Raw genomic sequence first — 7,890 nt, forward strand, 5'->3', positions numbered from 1 at the left:
CTAGTTAGAAGTCAACATTGGCGTTAACCCCAGTGCCAGGAAAACCTGCCTTGAAAGGTCCACTGGTAACACTCCAGCAGGCAGCATGGCCCCAGAAGAAGCAACATCCATGGTGCAGGAATGCACATGACCATGCACTCCCACCCGTTACACCTGCAAAGACACAGCTACATACCTGCAGACATGGGTGCGCAGACATGTCCATGCACAGCCTCATGGTGAGATGCACCTCTACACACATGCGCAGGCCCAGTTCACAGACATGCACATACCCAGCCACACAATCATGCACATACACAGGCCAGAGCAAAGCCGCCGGAGTGAACATAGCGCGTTGCTACATAGACAGAACGGTACATATGGTGATGTGCACCGAGACACGGGTGGGCGCACACACAGCCACATACATACCCCGAGCACGCAGAGAGAAACACCCCCTCTCTCCCTGGTGCCAACCATTGAAAGGAAAGCACTCCTACTACCTCAAAGGTCCCCCTGTGCAGCACCTTTTGAATGTGTCCTGGAAAAGTGCCGGTTTCATTCACGCCAAGTCTGTACATTCCCCAGGTTAGAAAACAAACACGAAAGGGGGAAAGCCAGCCAAAAAAGCCAACTTCATGCCAGGTCTCGCCACTGACCCGAGGCCTGTGCCCACCTTCTGCTCAAACACCGTGCACATTTGGAAGCGGGGGGATGGGCCGTGGGAAATCCAGCGCTGTTGAGTTTGGATCCAGGCGGCCAGGCAGACAATCTGCTAGGATTCAGGGCCAGAAAAGTTTGTGTTTTACTTAGTTACTGTGAACTTTTATTTAAGTTTTGTTTTGTTTTTTTGGGGGTGGGGGAGGGTGGAAAAGGAAAGGGGCTGGAAAAGGACAATCTGTGGCTGCCCCCCCAACAAAACCATGCAAGTTCCACTCCCACACTGTCCCCGTCCTGTGTGCAAACACACTGTGTGTCTAACGGGAGCTGTAACAGCACAGTGTTGACCCCCCCACCCTCTCTGCATCTCCCTGCAGAATCCAGAGGCCTCCTTCAGGGAGCGCTATCTCCTAACGAACGCACACAGGTGCACTCTCACTGTACGTGTCTGTGTAATGCATGTGGGGGGCCAGTAGCTATGTATGGCTATTTCTAGGGTATACCGTAGACAGCGATATAGCACGTGCATGTGTAGGGAGAGTATTGACTGTGTACGTGAACATCTCAAGGCTGCTTTTTGCCGTGGTGGGAGCTGTACAGACAAATACAGTAGGTTTGAGGACTTTTAGTTTCTAAATAAAGTTTTTTTTAAAAAAATCACCTCGAGTAATTCCTAGCAGCTGGGGTCAGCGGTGCGCCATGGATGTGTCTCGATGGAAAGATAATTTTGCCTAGAGTTGACCTTTGACTTGGTGTCCTGAAGCTTTGATCTATGACCTCTGATTTGACCTATGAGCTTGGCATCACAGTGTTTTGGCTCAGCCGAAAATAGCCCCACTCCCTGATGGTTACGTCTCCTGAGCCTGTGCTGTATCTGCTGCAGATGTGCAGCTATTTAGGGCTGCAGCAGCTAGTATCTATGTCACAACAGCCACCTGAAACGGGTTCTCAAACATTGTGCCACGACTCCATTCTGACAACAGTTCCTACATGACCCCCCTGGGGAGGGGATGGCGGAGCCCAATCCCTGTCGCCCGTGGGGGTGGGGGCGGGCACGGGCTTCAGCTTCAATTCCGAGTCCCAGCGAGTCTAATGCTGGCCCTGGTGACCTGGGTGGTGACCCAGTTGGGGGTCCCAACCCATAGTTTGAGACCCACGGCACTACAGCCACATCTACACTACAGCTCGGGGTGGCGGGTTGTGTCATTGCAAGATATGCGGGCATTCCCGAGCTAGCTTTGATCTCACTAGCATGGGTACCAAAAGCAATGAGGCCTCAGGAGTATGGGGGTGGTACATGCCCACCTGGATTCCTGGGTAATTACTTGGGTGCTTTGCTAGGTTGCACTAAATCCCAGGCTTGCTGCAGCTTCAGCGCTAGTGGTACCTGACCCAGACTATGTCTACACGCCGCAATTCCCCGCTCTGACGCCAGTGCAGAAGTACCCTGGTAGGCTAGAGCGGTGATAGTGGCCTAGCTGCACTAGGGAAGGGGTTTTTGAACCCTAGTTCATTACTGGCATGAAGTGGGTTTAAAGTGAGTTTGATTACTCTCCCCCGCCCCCCCCCCCCCGCACTTCCCTTTAGGTAGCCAGTCCTGATGGATTGCCCCTGCTAGCGCCCTCGGCTGGCTGATGCCAATCTGTAAGTGGTGCAATGCAGCGTGGCCAGAACTCTCACTGCCTCTAGCCAACCTGAGCACTCCTCCCCCAGCTGTGCAATGCTTAGCCACCGCCCCCACATACATACACACAATGCAGTGCCCTCATGTTGCTGCCCTAGGTGCTTCTTCCCTGGGAACTCTGCCCTGCCCAGGCACTAGGAGATAGCTGCCCCCGATTATCCCAGAATGCACTGAGGCGAACGCCAATGCAGGCAGCAGCGTGGGTGTGGACTCCTGAACAGTGACACGTGGCTGGGGGAAAAAGCTGCTGTGTGGACACAACTTTGCTGTGCTTGGTGTAACCAGGTCCCACCCTGGTAACAGCTGCGGTTCCTCTCCTAGGGCCCAGCTGCTGGCCAAAGTACAGCTCACGCTGCACATTTTTATAGCGAGAGACGCCCAGGCCAGCGGGCACTGACCCACACCCCGGCTATTGCTCTGGCCCAGCACAAGGTGCTAGGCTGAGATTTGGGGCAGGGGGGCCCATGGCGTGCACCCACCATCGCCGGGAGCAGCTTGCTGGCTGTCACACTATCGCCACCTGCTGGGTAAATGTGGTGCCAGGCTTGTCCCTTGAGCAGAGCAAAGTTCTGGGAACCTGTGCATTTTCTGCCCTCGCTCCCTGGCACTTACCAAGCCCCGTGGTACCCGCACAGCCCCAGCCATGTGACCAGCATGTGGCCTCATCTGCTGCCCTCCCCAGCATTTGCTGTTGGGCGTGTGGGCATGGCGGAGGAATAGGGCCGCCCAGAGGATTCAGGGGGTCTGGGGCAAAGCAATTTCGAGGACCCCTTCCATAAAAAAAGTTGCAATACTACAGAATACTATATTCTCATGGGGGCTCCTGTGGGGCCTAGGGCAAATTGCCCCCCCCCCCCCGCCGGGCAGCCCTGCAGGGGAAGTGGGTATAGCAGTTCACTGTGAATGCTTTCCTTCTGCCAGGGGCACTGCTTTTTGGATGCCTTAGCTTGTAGCTGTCTGACTGCTTGGGGCTTTTTGCTAGCTAGCCTGTCCTGATACACAGCAAGACACCTGCCTGAGTGCCTATGAATTTCGCAATTCCTGCATGGATCAGCAGCTGGGGTCAGTTTCCTTGGACCCATCAAGGCAGCCACCCCTTCACGTCCCCTGAGTGATCACAGAACAGGCCACTTCCCCAGAGGCAAGTGCAACCAAACTGCTGGCCTGTTTGGCTCATGGCGTACTAGTTTAATGATGCTCATGGTGGTAGGGCTTGGTGCACTGCCCCCATACATACATTTCCCACCACTCAAGTTACTCCCCTGCTGTTCGGCCCTGGCTAGACCCCGAACTGTGTTCCACACTGCCAGGCAGGCAGGTGCATTACACAGTGTTCCTGGTGCAGCCAGACAGTCGCTTGCGCTGCTGCACGGGTGAACGCACCCTCCTGGCTGAGACTGTACAAGGGCTTTGCACCTCCGCTGTTTGTGTAAAACCCGTGTGAAATCAAGCGCAATGGAACTGACTGGCTGAGGCATGGCTTACTGGTTAGAGCCAGCAGCTGGGTGTCAGGAGGCTGCTTTTCCTATCTTTGCCACTGCTTTAAGTGGGTGACCTTGGTCAAGTCACTTCCCCGTGCTGTGCCTCAGTTTGCTTAGTTGGAAAAAGGACTTCCTGATCCTGCTCCATCTCCCAGCATCAGTGTGCATTGTATGTATGTAACACAGCAGAGCAGGCCTCTCACTGATTAAGTTTTAAAAAGGGATTAATGCGTTATATGGCTACCAAGCAGCAACCCAACAGCAGCAATGAGATCCTTAGGGATGTGGAAGAGGGGCAGTCCTGTGGGATTGCCCCTAAACTGAGCTCAGTCCAAGATCATGTTGGGTACAAGCTGAGTGGTGCGAACAGGCCATTTTTCTCACCCATGATGCAGAAAAGAGGAAGGGGGAGCCAGGGCCATAGCTAGCAAGTGGGTCGGGGCTAAGGAAGGGGAGTTATGGAGAGGACAGAGACTGGCACATTTCAGAGAGCTGGCGAAGGCACCAAAGGCAGAGGAACTGTGACTGATGAAAACGTAGGGGGGACGATGCTAGGGAAGCAAAGATGCCATGATGCTGAGCAGGGGACCCGCCCCAACCTAACCCCCAGTGGGCAAAAACCTCCCAGCACATGGCATCAGGGATGCTCCGGGTGTCAATGTAACAAAAGCCTTCTCCGCACAGGGTGTGCCTAACCGAGCTCAGGCCAGCTGTCTCCTGGAGAGCTGTAGAGTCACCCGCAGGCATGAACCCACTGAAAGCTCTCAAGGGAGTGATCCTGCTGCTGAAGGCCAGTTCGGCTCCAGGGGCAATGAGACAACTGCAGTATATTTGGAAGCTGTTAATTATTTACCTGCCAGAGACTTGCCTGACCCAGAATCCTCCCTCCAGCATAGCTCACGGCTCACCCCTGCACTAGGCAGCCAGCACCTCTCCATTCTGTATCGCTATGCTGGTATCAGCTCGCGGCACAATCCAGGGTCCGCCCGGCGGCGTTCATCTTCTTCGCCTGCTTTGCTAGCTCTTGAAATGCATCAAGTGCATCACTGTTTGGCCTCATAGGTGCAGGAACTACAGGTGCGGGGGTGGGAGAGTGCCGCAGAACCCCCATTTTTTTTGGAGGGATCCTGGCTGCAGGACCCACACCTGGGGCTCTGCTCCCGTCCCCATTTGTGGTTCCGGGCTCAGCTCCCTTACCCCTGTCTGCATTGCTCCCCCGTCCCGGAGACAGCTCTGGGGAGAGGGGGCACAGACAGGGGTAAGGGGGGGGCAAGGTAAAAAGCTTGGGGACCACTGGCTTTCAGCACCCTCACTGTAAAAATTGTTCCAGCACCACTGTTTGGCCCTGCCACTGGAAACCTGCAAACAACACATGCAGCAATTCCAAGGGGCCAGGGCATTTCCATTGCCCCATACACAAGTTCATCAGCACCCCAGTTTCCACCTCTCCTGCTGGGCCCTCAATTTACCCCGAGCCATGTGGCATGCTGGAATGCAGCACGTGAGGCAGCCATTAGGAATTGACGGGGGTTTGCGGTTATTAAACAAACAGGAACACAAAGAAGCAAGACAAATATAAAAGTTCCTTTGCTGTCAGATTTGCCTCTAGCAGATATTATTTGAACCTTCTACTGAGATTATAACCACAATCGGTCTCAATAGTATTCTGGCTCTGTCACCATGAGCAGCCCTTGGAGCAGTGCCTGGAAAGGGATGGGCAGCTAGTGCAGCGCATGGGTGCTGTGAGTGCACCTCAGGCCAGGGTTGTGTGAAAGGAGCTTTGCAGGGGTGTCACTCTGGTTCCGGAGGGACACGTGGCCACATCACTTAGCAGCCTCAGCCAAAAGGGGCCCTTGAGGTGATCTGGAGGTGCGGTGTGGAGGTCAGGGGCCCTGCCCCTGCCGTATCTCGTGCAGGGCTCATGAAAGATCTTTGTTCGCCAGACCTGCCGCTGGCACCTATCCTCTGCACCAGAGCTAACAAAAGGGCTGTTCTTCAGCAAACAAAGAGGACAAGCCCATGATGAAGTTGGTGCTCTGCAGGCTGTGTGACATTCAGTGTCCCAGCCCAGTCCTTGTGGTGTGAGGCCTGGCACCAGAAGGGTCGTATTTAGCGCTACGTGACCCACCAGCTGGCACAAGGGAGCTGTCCAGAAGGAATTCGGCCTTGGTGTGCGCTTGCCAATCCCCCCAGCACTGTGGAGGGTGCGGAGGGGGGGGGGGGGGCAAACCGCACCTATAAGAGGCAAAACAGTTGGAGGTGCTGGTTTTCTCCCAAGGTTTCCAGCAGAAATGAATGAAAACCTGGTTTTGCCTTGAAATCGCCTTTATTGAGGCTGTGAAACTGGAGAAAGGGGCACAGAGGCCTGTGATTAACCCCTGCTCGGGTCACCCTGCTGAAGCGAGCAACACTCAGCTGGGCCCATGGCCCATCCCTGACCAGTGCGCCCCAGCTGTGAAGCGTTTAGTCCCCATTGGCCATTCAGCCCTTGGCCAAGCACAGGCACAAGGTAGCAAATTGGTGCCAAAGGCAAAGGTGGCTCTTGTGCTATAGTTTGGACGCCTGCCTGGCACAAACCAGCCTGAGCGCCCGTCTTCTCAGTGCTCATAAGCCAAGCAAACCCCACCTTGCACTAGCAGGCAACACCAACTCGAATCCACAACCTAGCGGGGCAAAGAGCTCCTTATCTCCTTGGCTGGCCCTGGAGCCAGGCTGTTTGGTGCACATGGCCTCCCTGCCAAGGCCTGTCTTGTTGGCTGTTGCTGTCCCTGCTCCATCCTATTCTCCCCCTCATGCCAGGTCATTCCTGCTGCTGAGGGGCCAGAGCACTGAGTGCAGCCCAGGAATCTCTAGGGCAACCCCTTACACCAGGCCTGCACAACATATGGCCTGCGGAGGCTCACTCTGTGGCCCGCAGCGGGGAATAAAAGGGCTCTGGGCTGCCCGCAGCCACAGGGAGCCCAGAGCTCCTTAAGTCCCAGCCGCGGCCAGGATTCATAGGGCTCTGGGCTGCCTGCAGCCACAAGGAGCCCAGAGCCCTTTAAATCCCAGCCACGGCTGGGATTCAAAAGTTTCTGAGCTGCCCGCAGAGACGGGGAGCCCAGAGCTCTTTAAATCTGAGCCGCGGCCGGGATTCAAAAGGCTCTGAGCTGCCCGCAGCTGCGGGGAGCCCAGAGCCCTTTAAATTGCAGCCGCTGCCAGGATTCATAAGAGAGCCCAAAGCCATTTAAATCTCAGCTGCGCCCGAGATTCTGGGCTGCCTGCAGAGATTCCCAGCTGCGGCTGAGATTTAAAGAGCTCAGGGCTCCCCGCGGCTGCAGGCAGCCCAGAGCCCTTTGAATCCCGGCAGTGGTTCCAGTGGATGGGCTGGGGCTGGGATTTAAAGGGCTCGGGCTCCCCTCAGTGGCAGGAGCTCTGGGCCCTTTAAATACCTGCCCCAGCCCTGCAAAGCTCCGGGTTCCCCCAGCCGCAGGAGCCCCGGGCCCTTTAATTTGCCCCTGAGGGCTCCCAGCCACCTCTTCAGCTGGGAGCCCCTGGTTGATTTAAAATCAAATATCACCTCCCCACCCCCAACCTTCCTTTTTGGCCCACAGCTGTTTCGGTGGGGTGATGCTGGGGAAGGAGGGTTTGTTTCTGCAGGGCTGGGCGGTGCTGGGGTGGGGTGTTTCCGCGGGGCCAGGGGGTTTCGGCCCTCAGCTGTTTTCTTTGGAGTACTGTGGCCCTCGCTGCTTTACGAGTTGTGCAGGCCTGCTGTACACGAAGCTAGCACCCAGCTTCTTCCATGCAACTGTGGGGTGGCAGGAAAGACCCTTGGCCTGTTCTCAGAGGCCTTGGAAAGAAGGGAGAGACCTTATCTCCTAGGAGACAGGGTTTGGGCCTATGCTTTCCTGGCAGCTCCCCAGTGGCTGCTCCTCAAAGAAGCAGGGCACGGCTGGAGGCAGCTCCAGTTGGGTTGCAACCCCCAGTGGATCACAGCAGCAGACCTGAGCCAAGTGTCTCCCCCAGGAACTGGCCTTCCAGCCAGGAACACAGATATCTGCCTCCAGAACTAGGGTGTGGGCCCCCCCACTACCTAAAACCTGCAGA

This window comes from Gopherus evgoodei, chromosome 9, assembly GCF_007399415.2.
Source record: "Gopherus evgoodei ecotype Sinaloan lineage chromosome 9, rGopEvg1_v1.p, whole genome shotgun sequence".
Lineage (NCBI taxonomy): Eukaryota > Metazoa > Chordata > Testudines > Testudinidae > Gopherus > Gopherus evgoodei.